The sequence below is a fragment of the Mus caroli genome, unplaced genomic scaffold (assembly GCF_978045245.1).
Source record: "Mus caroli unplaced genomic scaffold, Mus_caroli_1 scaffold_20, whole genome shotgun sequence".
NCBI classification, from domain to species: Eukaryota; Metazoa; Chordata; class Mammalia; order Rodentia; family Muridae; genus Mus; species Mus caroli.
The window spans coordinates 45,596,685-45,613,476 of NW_028227275.1; the positions used below are offsets into that span (position 1 = coordinate 45,596,685).

The 16,792-nt window shown below is 39.3% G+C and overlaps 1 long non-coding RNA gene across 4 annotated transcripts in view; it reads left to right on the forward strand.

Moving 5' to 3' along the window:
* Positions 1-1,159: 1,159 nt before the first annotated feature.
* LOC115029994 (uncharacterized) overlaps positions 1,160-16,792 on the forward strand; it is a 30,169-nt gene continuing 14,536 nt past the window's right edge. For 3 of the 4 annotated variants that reach the window (XR_015046185.1, XR_015046186.1, XR_003835585.1), the window contains exons 1-4: positions 1,160-1,404; positions 5,874-5,929; positions 13,101-13,311; positions 16,600-16,781. This is a non-coding gene — a long non-coding RNA (uncharacterized LOC115029994). The remainder of the gene's footprint in view (positions 1,405-5,873; positions 5,930-13,100; positions 13,312-16,599; positions 16,782-16,792) is intronic. The other variant, XR_015046187.1, reaches the window with a different exon arrangement.

The window sequence follows — 16,792 nt, forward strand, 5'->3', positions numbered from 1 at the left end:
CTCTGCAGATGATTTGCAGGAGAAGCTAAACACTCTCGTTTCAGATCCAAAGGACACATGGCTCATGACTCAAAGAGACTGAAGAATGACATTATGCAGGAGATGAATCAATAGCATACTAGATTAGTGGCACATAAACAGACAATCAAAAATGGTGTTTGAGCTGTCATAGCCCTTCTACTCACATTTGATTGGGGAGAGCTTGCCTATAGATAGTAGATCTATAATAAGCAATGAGTCAAACCCTCAGGAAGAGAAAGTGAAATTGTCATTTGTAGACTCTCTTCATTATGTGATTATTTGTTTCTCCAAGTTGATTGGCTGATGTTGCCTCAAACATCAAGCTTAATGAGTTTACATCTTGATCCTGTGTATGTATATATGCATATCTGTCTGATATGTGTATGTATGTATTTGTGTGTGAGTGATCATGGGTATGTGTGTATAAGGAGGCCAGAGGTCAATATCATGTTCTTTCTCAACTGCTTTCCACCTTTGGGGGGGGGGTGACAGGATCTCTCACTGAACTTAAAACTCACCCACTTCCCTAGTAAGCTGCAAACGTCCTCCTGGAGTCTGCTCTTCTCTGTGCTGATATTATGAGTGTGTAGTACTGTACCTGTTTTTGTTTTTGTTTTGTTTTTAATGTGTATACTAGGGATCTGAACTCAGATCCTCATGTTAAAGCAACAAACACTTTATGAATCAAGCATGAATCAAGCCCTCTCTCAAACCCCTGCATTTTGTTTCTTAAATTGATACTTTGATAGAGATGTTTGAACCACAATATAATTAATAAAATTTGGGGTTTTTTTTCATAAGCTATCAGTAAGGCATTTGTATCACACATTTTGAAGAATTGGTGTAAGGTTTCTGACTTTAGATAGGAATACATTAAAAAAATAAAAGTGAGGCCAGAATATTTTCATTCTGAGTTGAGTGAATGTGATGATTAATGTAAAGCATGTGCATGGCAATACTAATTGAAGGAGGAGGAGAAAGAGGAGGAGGAGACATTATAAAGTTGAGAGGGAGAGGGGATGTGGAAGAATTTGGAAGGGGGAAGAGTTAGGTGAAAAATTATATAAAAATAGTACTCATGAAATTCTCTAAAACAAACTAAAGAATAAACTCTTAATTGCAATCTTGACAGAATATAGAGTCATCTGGATGATGTGCCTCTGGATGTGCCAATAAGGGATTATCATGATTGCTCATCAAGGAAGCTGACACCATCTGCCCCCTGTGGGCACACCATTCCTTAGGCAGGAGACTGTGGATTAGCCGAGAAAATACGCTGATCGTTAGATCTTCTCATTTGTTTCTCTCTTCCCCTGACTGTGGATGCAAAGCAGATCAGCTGCTTCAAGCACCTGCTGCCACAATGGACTGCAACCTAAAACTGTGAGTGGAAATACCCTCTTCTTCCCGAGGCTACTTTTGAAAGTATATACATGACAGCAGTGGAAAAGAAGACTCAAACAGTGAATGTGACACTGTTAGAAAATGGCAGTGGAATTGGAAAGGCTATGCAGTTCAAAGCAAACACTGTGATAGACAAATGAGTCATGAGAATCACCCAAGAGAGTCCATACTTGTGACATTGTTGAAATTATTCAAGTGTCTTTTATATTTGTGGTTCATTATAGAACCCATAATAATGTTAATTTAGCAGAGAAGTTGATTTTTATAGTGTGATTGTGTGGCATAGAGGAGGGCATGCAATTTATGGGAAGATCAGGTCTTTGTTCTCATTCTAGCTATGCATCTTAGTTCCTATCCAAGTGCTTCAGCCTCTAATAATGAATCTGCACATCTGTGAGTGGTTAAATGAGGAGGGTGGACCAATTCAATTGATAATTCAGCCTTGGCACACAATAAATGTTCCACCAATGACAAATTTTAACTGCTTTTTCTTTAAGACAAGCGTTAGATTAAAAATATGTTGTTAAAATAATATAAAGCCAGTCTCTGTAAAGGCTCACAGTTTTTTTTTTTTTTTTTTGAATATTTTCTATTGCCTGGAGAATAAGTGCAAATGTGGATTCTCCATAATGATTAGCTCAGAACTCTAGCTGTGTCACCCTCAGATGGGGTTGTATCTGGGCATTCTGCAGCTACTTCTTTCGTGTGTCACTATAAAACTTCATATGTCATAATGGTGGGGAGGATGCTGTCCTAGTGTCATCTCCGTATGTCAGAATCTAAGTAGACAGTGGGAGCGTCTGGAGTAAGGGCATAGTGGATGACCTGGAGGTTAGCATACAAAACCCAGATGGTAGCCCCACAGTTCTGCTACTTTAGTTCCAGCTTCATTGTCTCTTATATATACTGAACTAACGGGGTTTCTTACTACAAAGAATCTACTTTCATAAATGGATTCATGAGAGAGGTTAGTAAAAGCAGAGCCACAGATGTGATAACAGAATCCCGGGGCTTATCAACATCGTCATCCTTCCAGATTCTCATTTTTGCATGCCTAACCATCATGGGCCTTTATTTGAAAGCGAGTACTTCACCACTGAGTTAAAACGCCCGAATAATTTATGAGCTCCGACTACATTATTTTTTCCTCAAGGCACTGTCTAGCATGCTATCACAGCATCTGATAGCTGGTTAAGGCAGGAAGACACCCTTCTGCATCATGATTTAGACGGAGGCAAGTTCCATCTCTAATGGTGTAAGCACTTTTGCCTGTTAGTAGCAGAATGGATACATATGAGGACTGTTAATTTAGCTCTAATGTGGATTGCATGGGAAAAGCTATAGGGGCTCTGTTTAGTTGGTGGTAAACAACTTTGGAATCAATGTGTTTTTCTTTACTTGCTTAGTTCGTTGGAAAAAAAATTCTATTAGTTTGCCTCGTTTAGTCGTCACCAAGCAGCCTGACGTGTGTGAGCCAGTGCTACACATTAAGGCCAGTGTGACTATTTGCAGCAAACTGAACCAAGCCATCTGAATTCAACCCCTGTGGCATCATTCAGCAGGCCAGACAGAGCCATGATTTAGGACATTCCCAACATTTTATGGCAATTTGTTTCATTTGCCGCAGGCCCATAACGATGCAAATTGCCATAAAGTGGGATAATCAGGCAGTAGAAGTGTCATAAAACTGCAGGGGAAACAAATTTCCATCTTGGAACTTTGCATGCCGATGAACATGGGGGAGAGTAAATGTGGACCTGGCTTTCCCCGTGTTCTCTGGTTGCCAAAGTCTATGCCAAGCAGAAATGATTCCATTTTGTCAATTTGTACTCATTTCAAGCCAAGGAGAGGGGATGAAAAAGGTCCAGAAAATATGAGGACGCATTGGGCCAAAGTCTTCTTCACATACTTGGCCTCTGGTACCAGGAGGAATGGCCCAGTGAAGGGAGGCCAAATGTATGCCATTAGATAGATGGAGGCCAAATGAAAGAACTGTTAAGGGTTGGAATGCTTTGGCCTTCGGAAATGTCAAAGTACTTCTCTGGATACATTTCTGGGATCACTTCTCTGTCTCTCTTGCCACAAAAGGCTTGTGTCACAGTGAGAAAGGACAGAATGGATGGAGCAAGGTTAGGACACAGCTCTCTGGGCCCTGCTGAGAATGGGCTGAGGCTGCAATGAACAGGTCCATGCTCGAATACCCATTGATTGGTCTTGAAGAGGAGTGGGAAGTTTTCCTCAAAGGCTGGGAAACAGACTCTCATTGTTTTCGGCCATTTCCTTCCTCTTGTTTCCTTCTAGATCATGGACCACTTGTGTCGGACTCAGGGGTCATCCCGGGAACACCCAGAAAGCCCAGAGTTTTTGCTGATAATGGGTTGTTTTCTTTTATATTTGTGTTGTTCTCTAGTTTGTAATATTACATCGTACTGGCTTTAGAGTCCCCTAAGGGCACAGTCTATCCCGTGGCTCCTGCTAAGTGAACTCTTGATGGATCTCTCAGTAACATAGCGATTCTTTGCCAAGCTCTTGGGGGTGAGACCTAAAATTATTTCCTCCTTTAAAAATGTAAACTATAAGCCAGGAGGAGGAGCTCTAAAAGTCCTCTGATTTGATTTCATAAATCAAATTTGTCATGAACTACAGAAGAGCAAGACTGTTTCCTAATCACAACACCCACTGAATCCTGAATTATAGAACTCTGAAGCTTGTGGACAGAGCGCTCCTGAGTCCAGTCGATTTTTTTTCTATTTTTTAATTAAGAAGATATGAACAGCATGCTGCATGATGTTGGGTTAATTGGCTCTCTTTCTATCAGAGGACAAACTCCCTTGGGTTATGTAATTTCAAGGTGTTGTCTTACAGTGTGCATAGAGACTAGTCTCTTCATAACTGAGCATTTAAATATAATACAGAAATTTACATTGGCAAAAATCTGAGCAAATGAGAAATTATGTCCAAAATACAGAAAAATAAACCCACTAGAAATTCTTATAGTTTTGAAGTAATTCAGTGTGGTAGCCCATAGAACTCTATGTAATCTCTATCCTTAATCATGTTAATTAATTTTACATTTTAAATATTAATTAATAGATAATAGTGTGTGTGCATGTGAATGTAAGCATGCTGTGGCATCCTTTTCAAGTTAGAGGACAGCTTGGTAGAGTTGATTCTCTCTTTCAATCTCTCCATGGCTTTGGGGGACTGAACTCAGGTCCTTATGCTTATGCAGGGAACACTCAACCTGCTGAGACATTTCTCCAGCCCTGATGCATGTACTTTCTTAAACAATGTCAGGGTCTCCCTAAGACAAAGTGCAAACTGCCACTGCACTGTATGCCTTTGGTGATGTCCTTCAATGTGTTTTACAATCCAGATATCCTTCTCTCAAACTTCCTACTGTCTTGTATGTCCCTACCTATTTTGTTTTTCTAGAAGTTACTCCATGAGCGGAACTTACCTCATGTCTCTACCCATAAACATTTGTTCGAGGTCCTTATAATATCACAGCTAATTGAAGAAACCCAGGGGTTTCAGGTGGAAAAGCAAATGATGAACATTATATGTTCTCAAAGAATTTTTGTTTTGGGAGAAGGTTTCTTTTTCTGTTTTTAAGAATGACATAATTTAGGGGGTATAGCTCAGTGGCAGAGCATTTGACTGCAAGAATAACATAATTTTTTAAAATTTATTTTATTTTTATGCAATACATTTTGATCATGTTTTCTCTCCCAGCCAAACTCTCAAACTCTTCCCAAATCCTTTCCACCTTCTACACAATATTATTCTCTCTCTCTCAATCTCTCTCTCTCTCTCTCCTCTCAGTCCCCCCCCAAAAAAACCCCTAAAAATCCAAAAACCCCAAACAACAAACCAAAAGACCAAAGAATGAACAAACTAACAAACAAGAAACAAACAAAAAATACAGACAAATATCAGGGAGGTTGATTTAACTCATAAAGCCAAAAATATGCTCGGGAGCATGTCTGTTATGTACAGGAACACATGGAGAATTAATTGAATGAAGTAATTAATAACTCACCTGCCTCTTAGTAGAGAAATAAGTTAGAAATTCTAAATATGAAGAGGCAAGTGCACTTGTGTAGGTGCTAAGAGGTTGATGAGGTGGGCAGTAGATGCTATCTTAATATATGATAAGGTGGCACAGTCATATTTAGGTAGTATCCCATAAGTCTAAGGATTGAGCCTCATCATAATGGAGCTCTGAGTGAAGATAAAATGAGGAAGAAATGGAAATGGTATTTTTTTTTTACTGACATAACTATAGGTTTTTCAGCCAGATCTAATCTCAGAACTACCACCCCTGTGGTAGTTATATTACTGATGGGGACTACAATGGTGGGAAGAATATAGTTGAAGTCTCATTCAGCCAAAAACCATTGGCTTGCTTTTTATTTATTTCACTCATTAAAATATTCTCACTGCAGAATGAAGAATGGAACTGCTACTCTGGACCCAATTTTGATCAAGTAGGAGGAACAATGTGAGTAGTTACTAGTCTATAGCCTGATATGCACCAGAGATTATGTGTGATTGAAAATATTAGAAGCATGAAGACATTGATCTAAAAGTGTGAGGAGGCAAGGGATCCTAAATTTCAAAGAAGGAGTAAGAAGTTTTTCAAAAGATATTTTTATTTTCTGAAATGAAAATATCATTACATTGGTTTTCCCCTTCCTTTTCCTTCCTCCAGTCTGTCCCGTGCATTCTTTTGCTCTCTCTCAAGTTCATGAAATCTATTTTTGAAATTGTAGAGTTGTGTGTGTATGTGTGTATATATATATAGTACTAAATACATAAATACAGCCTGCTCTGTCTGTTTGACATTGCCTGCATGTATAAGAATCCAAGGTTAATTGATGCTGGATTACCAATTTGTAGGTTCTTCCCTAGGGAGAATATTTCTTCTACTTTTGACATTCTTCAGGTACCTGTAGCTCTTTATCTAGGGTTGGGATCCCATGAGATTTCCTCCTTCTGTGTCAGCATGTCTGTTGGTGTTGGACTTCTTAGGTCTTGTTTAGGTAGTCATGGTGACGAGACTTCATGGGTATAGCTTCTCTAGCCTTTATTTCTAGGAGATGAAATCTCATGGGAAACTTCTTCCTTGTCTCTTACAAGCTTTTCTGGCCCCTCTTCAGCCATGCTCCGGAGTCTTAAGCACAGGAGTTATGCTGTAGATCTCTTAAAATTGAATCCCTGCTATTGTATCACAAATACTCCATGCACATACTTTGGCACACAATGTGGGAAGTTCTATAACAAATTTCATGCTTCAATTCAACTTTGATAAGAAGTAGAATTTAAGTGTCAGATGTATACTTCAGGTAAATAGATTTTCGTGATAACTTAGTACTAAGCACTTCCATATGGTGACATTATTTATTTCTAGTATTTGATTAATTTTGTATAAAGTAGGTGCATCAGCAGGTGCTGAATTGTCAGTGAGTTCATCTGAGGAGCGAAGGAGCTACAGTGTCCATGTACAGCATAGCAATCTTGGTGGTAGAGTTCTGGTGGGATGTGACTTGCTCTAATGCATAGCACCAGGGTTGGAAAGGGCCTTCTAGGAGAAGTATGAGACCCACTCATCAATTGGTCTGTCCTCAGGGTTCTTATACATCATGGTTTGAAAATTCATTGACATCCAACATGCTTTACTAATTTGCCCCTAACTCAAGATGGCAACTCTCTGTAGGGAAAAGGGGCTCAATATGTGAGGAATCTTTCTTTTATTGACCAGAAATGAGGAAATACCCTAATAGTGAATCCACAACTTTTGCCTCATCAATAAGTGGACCATTATTCCTTTTTTATAGGAGCCTTATATTAATGGGTTGATTTAGGTTAAAAAGAGTGCTTCAAAGCTCTCAGAAATTATAGATACAACTTAGAATTTTACAAAAGGGAAGTGAGAATGATCCAAGTGATAGGAGAGATTCCATTCAACCAAGGCCATCCAAGAAAAGGAATATGAATCCCAGAATAATGTCAGAAGAAAAATGCACAACTACTTAAGACTGGCAGAACAGTAGAAGGGCCCATTCAAGGGAAAACATCTGAAATTGACTGTTTCTGAAAGGACACAAACAAATGGTTGCCTTTGTAGAGTTGCTGAGAACTGCTTAGTGGTTAGAGAGGAACTTACCTTGCACCAAATACTCCTTGGATTTTAATTTTCATTTGTTTATTTTTAAATTTGTTATTAACTTTGTGTGTATGGGTGTTCTATCTGGTGGGATGTAACCTACTTTAATGCATAGGGTCAGGACTGGAAAGTGACAGTGAAAATGAAAATTTGATGACTTCTGGAGGTGGAACAAATAGGACTTGCAGATGAATTGGAGGTAGAGATGAGGGGAAAATTCATGATGAGGATTTGCTTTTGTGCTTGGCCATATGTGACATTTTGAGGACATGAAAAATCAGCTGGTATGGAAAATGAAGTGCCCTATTAATCCACATCAGCTTGGTGTTCTTCAAATGAAGCTATGAAGTAAAGGGTTATGTTTATAAGTGTGAAGCTCAGTTGTGAGAGGAAATCTGTCTATTGATGTTTCCATCAGTGATGGATCTCATATTGGATGATGGCAGATTATAACTGATTTTAAAAATCCTATGTTAGCTGTTTTTCTTTGCAATCTTTTGTGTTTAGGGTGGTGGTGGTAAGACAAAACCGATGGTACCAACAACCAATAGAAGAATAGTACATACTTATATTCAGTATGTAATACTTGATAATGTTAATGCATGATCTCCTTATCTCTTATTGTTATTTTATAAAACACTGCATCTAAAAATTAGTTTAAAGCAATGAGCTGTATGATGAAGAAGTCTCACAGATCTGTCTTTGCTGTGCTTGTGATTCATGCTGAGGCCAGATCCAGTGACCAAGGAGGCTGTCATTCATGAGCCAACTGAGGTTCACCTGCAGAAAAAGTCACCTAATGATGCCTTCCTCATGTGTCCCTACCATGTATAACTATAGAGAAACATGCCATCTAGTGTAGGTTCTCGTATCTGTATTTAATTTGGCAGTCTTTTGTTTGTTTGGAACAGTGTGTCCATAAACAGATCAGGCTGACCTCAAGTCGTAATTCTTATACTTCTACGTGCAAAGTGTTGGGCAAAGAGTGTTGCTGTTTTCTGTCATTGTCCTAAGAGCTTGCCTGAGGCAAAATTTAACAGTAATGGACTAATTTCTTTGGCAGAGGAGATTTAAGACAGCCTAATATTGACTCTGTTGCATAGCTATTAGCAATCACTATTATAAAGGTCTTCAATGAAAAAGAGAAAGTGGTACAGAAAGAAATGCAAACTATGTGTTTGGGAGAGTAAAAGGGCACCCCTAAGCTTAATGTTACAACTAATGCTTTCACTGGAAGACAGGCTGCAACTCTTGAGGAGATTAGCAACATTAAGGAGGGGCCAAGTCTTCATTTGGAATAAAGGGAAGGATGCTTTATTTAGCTAAACTTCCACATTGTGAAAGGAAAGGTCTGAGGAATGAACAAAAGTTGCTGCACATATAATGTAGGTGGGATGGGGGAGAGAGTACAGTACAACAGGACTGTCTTGGACCCGCCAGTCATATAAACAATGACTCAGAGGCTTTTTAATATTTTAAGGCTTAGGTCATTTAGCTAGGGCAGTCTCCCAGCTACTGTAAACTTAACCCAACTAATCCTAATACTTATGTCCCAACACTTAGCGAGCTCTATCTCTCTGCTTCACTCTGGTCCATCCGTTCACCTCCATGTCTCTGGCAAATCCCCTGTATCTCCTTTCTTCTCCCAGTCTCTCTCTCTCTCTCTCTCTCTCTCTCTCTCTCTCTCTCTCTCTCTCTCTCTCTCTCTCTCTCTCTCTCTCTCTTTCTCTCCTGTATCTTGGTATTCCAAGCTTTGGGGCTACTATCCACTTATCAGTGAGTTCGTACCATGTGTGTTCTTGTGTGGTTGGGTTACCTCACTCAGGATGACATTTTCTAGTTCCATCCATTTGCCCAGGAATTTCATAAATTCATTGTTTTTAATAGCTGAGTAGTACTCTATTGTGTAAATGTACCACATTTTCTGTATCTATTCCTCTCTTGAGGGACATCTGGGTTCTTTCCAGATTCTGGCTATTAAAATAAGGCTGCTATGAACTTAGTGGAGCATGTGTCCTTGTCATACACCCTCATAGATGCAAGGGGGAGGAGGGATGGGATAGAGGGTTTTCAGAGAGAGGGGCCACTGGGAAGGGGATAACATTTGAAATGTAAATAATGAAAATATCCAAAAAAAGTAACAATACCATAAACCTTCCAGGATTCAGTTCTCTGCTAGTACAGAATTAACAATTGAAGATACAGAGACACACCTTCACACAATGTACCCCACAGCAGTGCAGATTCACCCCAAGCAGGTATCTAAACTTGGCAGTGTCATCTATGTGGTTCTGTCTTTAAAGTCATGAAATATAAACAGGTAAAGAGACTGAAGTCTTTCTCTGCAGTCAAGGAGAGCTGCTGAGATTAGGTAATGGGTCAGTAAGTGAGGCAGACCATCCAGGAAAAAACCAATAGGGCCAAAGGTTTTGAGAGGCTGTTGTGTGAAAGTGAATACATTGTAGACCCCAAGATTCTAGAAGTGCCTGAGCCATGGTTGATCTTCCAAGTAAGGCTGCACACAAAGAACGAGAACAATAGCACACACACACACACACACACACACACACACACACACACACACAGAGAGAGAGAGAGAGAGAGAGAGAGAGAGAGAGAGAGAGAGTATAAGCAGCATATTTGGAAGACCAGAGCCATCTCATCCCTTTGCCATCAAACATGGAGTAATAATAGGATTTAGTGTTTGTCCTGATGGGTTTTGGTCTTGATTTGGCTCAGTATTTCTTCACTATGTCCTCATTCCTCCCTTTTGAATTGATAATGTATATTTTGTGCCACTGTATGATTGAAGTATGTAATTTGCATTTTGATTTTACAGGAAGTTATAATTAAGAGATTGCTTAGAGTCTCAGAAGACTGCAATTTTTAAACAGTGTTTAGACTGTAGGGACTTTTAAATTTGGACTAAATGGATTTTACATTACAATATGACCATGAGATTGTGGGTGCTAATAGAGCAAAATTTGGTCGTTTGAATGAGATATCCTCCTTAAGTCTTTCTTGGATACTTGGGTCCTCATTGCTAGTGTTATTTATTTATTTTTTTTAAATTTGGATATTTTCTTCATCTACTTCTCAAATGTTATTCCCCCTTCCTGGTTTCTCCTCCAGAAACCCACCATTCCATCCTTCCTCCCCCTGCTTCTATGAGGGCACTCCCCCCCAACCACTCTCACCTTCCTGGGGCATTGGGCCCCCACAAGGCCAAGGGTCTCTCCTTCCATTGATGCCCGACAAGGCCATCCTCTGCTACACATGTGGCTGGAGCTATGGGTCGCTCCATGTGTACCCTCTGGTCTGTGGTTCAGTTCCTGGAAACTCTGGGGCTGGGGGAGGTCCGGTTGGTCAACACTGTTGCTCTTCCTATGGGGCTGCAAACCTTTTGCTTTTTAGCGAGGCTTAGGAGCCATGTCCTCACTGGAAGAAGTTGCTGTGTCAAAAGCCATGTGACATTCCCAGTTAGCTTTCTCTGCCTCCTATTTGTGATTTGAGCTGTGAGCTCTTCACTGCCATTCCCACTGCCTGCTAATTCTGCTTCTCCATAATGGACTCTCACCCCATGGAACTGTCACCTTAAATTAAACTCTTCCTTCTATAAACTGCCTTAGTCATGGGGTTTTATCACAGCAGTAGACAAGTAACCAAGATACTAATTGACTTTAGTTTGCAATACTTAAAAAAAAAAAAAGAAAAGAAAACCCTCACATTTAGTCAATAAGAAAGTTTCTGTATATATACTAATCATACATACACACACACACACACACACACACACACACACACACACACACACACACACTTCTAACCTGAATCATCTATTAAGTTCCACAAAGATTCTGGCTGTCAGTTACTAATAATTCTCATTACATTGGTAGTATCTGTAAATAATTATACATGTCTGATTTCCCTTTCTCCTCTTTATATTTTTAAATCTGTATTCATCTTCATGGAAGTGTTTTGAAAACCAAGCAATGTAATAACTTTTCAAGATTTTGACGGGCCAAAGTCTGTCTTTTCTATATGGTTAGTCCCGAGAAAAGAGGAAAATATCACTCTTGATTTTCTATTATGGGTCCTTTTTCATAGCTATGGAGACAAAATTCCAGATGAATCTTGCCCTCATTTTGAACTAGTCTTATAGACACACGAGAGTTAGATGACAATATTTAGTTTGCTTACATGTTAATTACCTTATTTCTGTTTTTCTGTTTTGCATATATATCTTCACATCACATTTAACAATTTAATCATTTGTTCATTGTGTTGAGATTATGGTATATCTATGGGTTTCACTATTTATACCACAAAAAGCTTTGTGAAAAGATGAATCCATTACTCCTACTGATATTTAAATCAGATTTATGGCTTTCAAATATAGCCCTAGATGTTAAAATTTTAATTCCATTTGAATGTATTATTTAAACACTATTTCAACATTATATCTTGCTTTTTAACTTTTGAATTATCTCGTATTCCATTACTCATTAGTGTTTTCTTAGTGTTTGGTGTGTATATGAAATATGTTCTTGCTCCTTCATTGTAGTAATTAGACAATAGTTCCCACTTATCCACAGTTTAACTTTATACACATTCTGTTACTATTGGTCAGCTATAATATAAAAATTTTAAGTGAAAAATTCTAGAAGTAAGCAATCAAGGGGTCTTACATATCTCATATCTTGTTAAAGTTATTTTCTTGTATTTATCGTGATCACTTTATAAATGGAATATTATTATGCGAATATTATAGGAAAATGTGATACACACCAAATGCCTGCATTTTCAGGCAGGCCTGACATGGGGATTGAGAAATGATAACTGGGAGTAAGGAGGAGTTCTTAGGTATAAAATTGGAAATGCTTAAAAGTTCCTTTCATTGGACAGAAAAATGCAAGCTGAAGACAGAGACCTTGTCTGTATTCAAATAGTTTAGCTTCTGTTCTCATCCTCGGGGTGCAGCAGCAACGTTTCTACCCCGGTGTCTCAGGCATATATTCAACCCCAAATTACCACGAAATGAGGATTCAGCCAAAAATAGATTTAAAAATGAGTCAGAGATCACTGACAGGGACAAGACTAGTAAGTGAAAGATGAAACTGAAATTTGTGATGAAAAATAGAAGCTATTACCTTCTTAGTTAATGGTGTGTGTGTGTGATGTATGTTTGTGTATATGTATGTGTGTATATGTGTATATGTGTATATATGTGTTGAGTATACTATCCTATAAATTAGATAAACGTGCTTATGTCTTTTCACAACGGCAAACTTTATTTATTGAATTACAGTAAACTCACAAGCTTTAGTGGTTTTGATGGCAGCAATGTGTCATAAAATCTGCCTACCTTATTAGCTTGGCCAAGGCAAATGCAGGTTCTTATTCCAATCTTAATTGCTAATATTAACTCACATATCACACACAATGCAGTGCCTCTCCAGCCCCATCCAGGGGGTGTGGCAGCAGCACATAGTCTACAATGTTTCAGGGTGGACTCAGGAAAGACACCGGATAGATGAAGACAAGGCTGCGGATCAGTGCTTGGAAAGATGCTGCTGAAGTGGCTAAGGAGGCTGCTGGAGTCGAGTCTGAGAGCTCAGCAGCACAAGATGCCAGATGAAAGGCCAAATGGGGTCAGGAGCAAAAAGCAGTCCAGGAGCAGCAATGAGGAGCAGGTCCAGATCCAGATGAATGCACAGGTCAGTGGGTGGGCAATCAAGCAGGCTGTGTCAGCAATGGGGAACTGAACTACTTCAGGGAGTCCTTGGTTCTTGATGTACACATCAGATATCAGATGACAGATTGGTGTGGGTCATGCTATCTCAATGTTAGGTTTCCATCACTTTATATTATAGTGTCCAGGCGAGGGAGTTACACGTTTTTAGAATCTGGTGTGTTCAATAAGTTCTTAGTCCTGGTTTTCCTGATTTTATTTTAATATGCCTCCCCACAGTGTTTGATTCTCTCCAATAAACTTACAGGGTGGCTCCCTTTCTATTCCTAGGAATAAGTCATTTATCATGTGTTAGATGGTAGAGGCCCTGCCAGTCCTCTGTCTACACAGAGGTTGCAATCATGCATCATCCTCAGAATGGAATAGAAAGCTGCTTTCCTAATAGAGGGCAAGCTGCAGCTAGAGACGACAATTTTATGCATTGTGAAGAGTCGACCAGAGGCTGATATCAACAGTCACATACTGTGTGTGTGCATGGCACATGCGCATAAGCACTCTCCATGCTCTCTGTGCTTTGCTCGGTAGCTGTAGAACTGTGCGTTTTCCAAGCAGGACTCTGTTTTGTTTTGTTTTGTTTTTTGAGACAGGGTTTCTCTGTATAGCCTTGGCTGTCCTGGAATTCACTTTGTAGACCAGGCTGGCCTCGAACTCAGAAATCTGCCTGCCTCTGCCTCCCGAGTGCTGGGATTAAAGATGTGTGCCACTCTTTTTTTTTTTTTTTTTTTTTTTTTTTGTAAAATATGGAGTACAGGGAAGACAATGGAAAGAAAAGTGATTTAAATATCAGTCAGGATTATGATAGATTTTGTGATTTCTTAGATTCATGGAGTATTTTCATATTTCTTGTTTGTTTCCACCATTCTTTGTTTTTAACTACAATCTAGGGGAAAAAAAACCCCAAAAACAAAACAAAAGAAAACCAACCCAGAAAGCATTTAAGCATTTTGTTTAGGGAATCAGTAAGTGTTTAACTCAGAGAGTGGTCAGCAAGCACACACAGTTAGCAGTGTGTCTGTAAATTTATAACTTAGGCAGAGCTGGGCAGACCATTATAGAGCCATCAGCTATGATGATAGAAAAGAACTGTTGAAGGCTCTGAAATTTCAGAAAGTCAGACGGAGGATTTCTGATGTGAGACACAGCAGTGCAGCCTCTATTGCTGAAAGAGGACAGGTGTATCTCAGCTGTCAATTGCAGATGAGATTTGATGCTAAAAAGGAGTGCATCCTATAAACGGCCTCTTATTAGCAGGAGATCTTAGCAGACACAGTTCTTTCTGATGGTGACAGATGTCACATTGGCTCCAGGAAAAGGTGTGATGCAAATGATGCTTGTTAGGGAAAAGCCGGATGTCCATTAAGAAACTTCTTTTTCCTCTGCCTCAAGTCATCTTGCCAAGCCTGCTCCCAACAATTGGATTTTACCCTTATAATCTCTTAATGTGTAAAACCTGGACAACCGGTGAAACTTTTTGCTTTCTTGAGAAATTTGCATTTTATTGGTAGTGTGATTTCTTATTTTTTCCTCCAGAGGTGTAAAGAAATGCCTATCCAACCCAGATAGAAGGGCAGAGGCAAAACGAAAAACTTCTGAGAGTTTATTGGCATCACTTTAAGGCATGTGACTGAACTGATTCTCGGACAGCTGTATCACTAAAATGTCCCACTTCCCTGGATGGGCAACTTTGGAAAAACTGCATCCTCTGCAAGTCACAGCTTCCAGTTAGCCTTTCTATATCTTTGACTAGCATTCCTAAGAAAATGCGCAGCTGCAGCAGGGTTATAAACTTGGGGCAGAAGGGAATAGGGACTAGAATTTCCTGTGAGGGGACATTGCGGTTTCATCACCATTCCTACAGATCTGGCTATCAGCCGCATAGCTCTGTGTATTTCCTCACCTTGGTACAGCAATCAGAAATTGAAATATGAAACTAAAGACATGAGGTGCCCAAATCGCAATATTTTAAATTAATGAATCAATGAGAATTTTTTAAAAGATGACTTCCTTGTGTCCTTGAAATACACTAAATCAAAAACAAGCAAATGAAGCCATAAATAATTTGATAAGCAGAATTTGTATCTGTTTGTGCTGTATTTTCTTTTCACTTCAAGCATTTCAACACAATATTCTCACTTCCAGAAATGGGGCAAGAAGCCCATGTGAGTTCCCAAAATGTAAAGATGTAGTATTTGTGATAGACATTTGCGTGGTTTGGATTAAATTAAATTCGTTGTATTTAACTTTCTCTATATCTTGCCCCTGAGAAGGAAGAGCTGAAGAAAAGTCTACCTATTATATATGTGTGCTAGTTCAACTTGAATTATCTTATCTTAATTATCCTGTCTTGAATTCTCCTGTCTTATCTCAGGACTACAGACATTACTCTAGGTCTAGTGTTATTCCTGACTTGATAGTTAACTTCAATTTGTTTGTTCCCCAAAGGTTCATGTGTAGAGTCTGGTCCCTGGGGTCTGTTGGGGGATGATAGAGTCTTTAAGAGGTAGAGCCTTAACAGAGGTCTATGAAAGGACTGCCTGATGCTCTTACAAAAGGAGTGAACTTACTTGTTGTTGCAAAAGCAATTAAAGACAAGTTTATTTTGGCTTACAGTATTGGAGGGATACAAGTGCAGGATGGTACAGCACAGGTATGGCAACACATGGTAGGCATGGCAACAGAGCTCACATCTTTTACCATGAGCATGAAGCCAACAAAGCAAAGTGGAAGGGGAGAACTTTTACTCTTAAAGACCCAGACTCCTCCAGTGTTATACTTCCTTCAGCAGTGGACTGTTGCTGTAAAGAATCTTAGATTTTTGAAGAATGTGGAGGACTTCAGAACCCTGGGCTAGAAAGGTGGCTAAAAGCTGTAGGCAGAGTATAATGGGCTATCCTAAGTCCTAATAGGAGCTTGGCAGGTAGCAGTTCTGGGAGCAATGAGGACTTGTCCAGATCAAGAGGTTTCAGAGGATAACAAGATGAGAAAATGGGGCTAGAGGCCATTCTTGTGATGTTTTGTCTGCCCATGGTCTGCAGTGATCCTAAGAACTTGACTGACATGAAGTTAAAAAGTAATGAACTAATTTCTTTGGTGAAGGAAATTTCAAGACAGCATCATATTGAATCTGTTGTATGACTGTTAATAATGACTTTATACAGGTCTATGATGAAAAATAGCAAGTGGAACACAAAGAAACACAAAGTGTACATAGAATTTAAAGAGTAAAAGAATACCTCTAAATTTATTCTTGCAGCTGAAACTGTGACTTGTTCTGAAAGATAAGGTTAAGATTAACACCATGAAGGGGAGACCTGCTACTGTGCATCAGAGTAGAAGGAAGGATCCTCCTCAGGAAAAGACCCAGCCCAGTTCCCATCTATCACTGAGGGAAAAGCTGCTATTACTGTTGTTTAAGTGGCTCAGAGCCTGTTCAAGGTGAGCTCGAT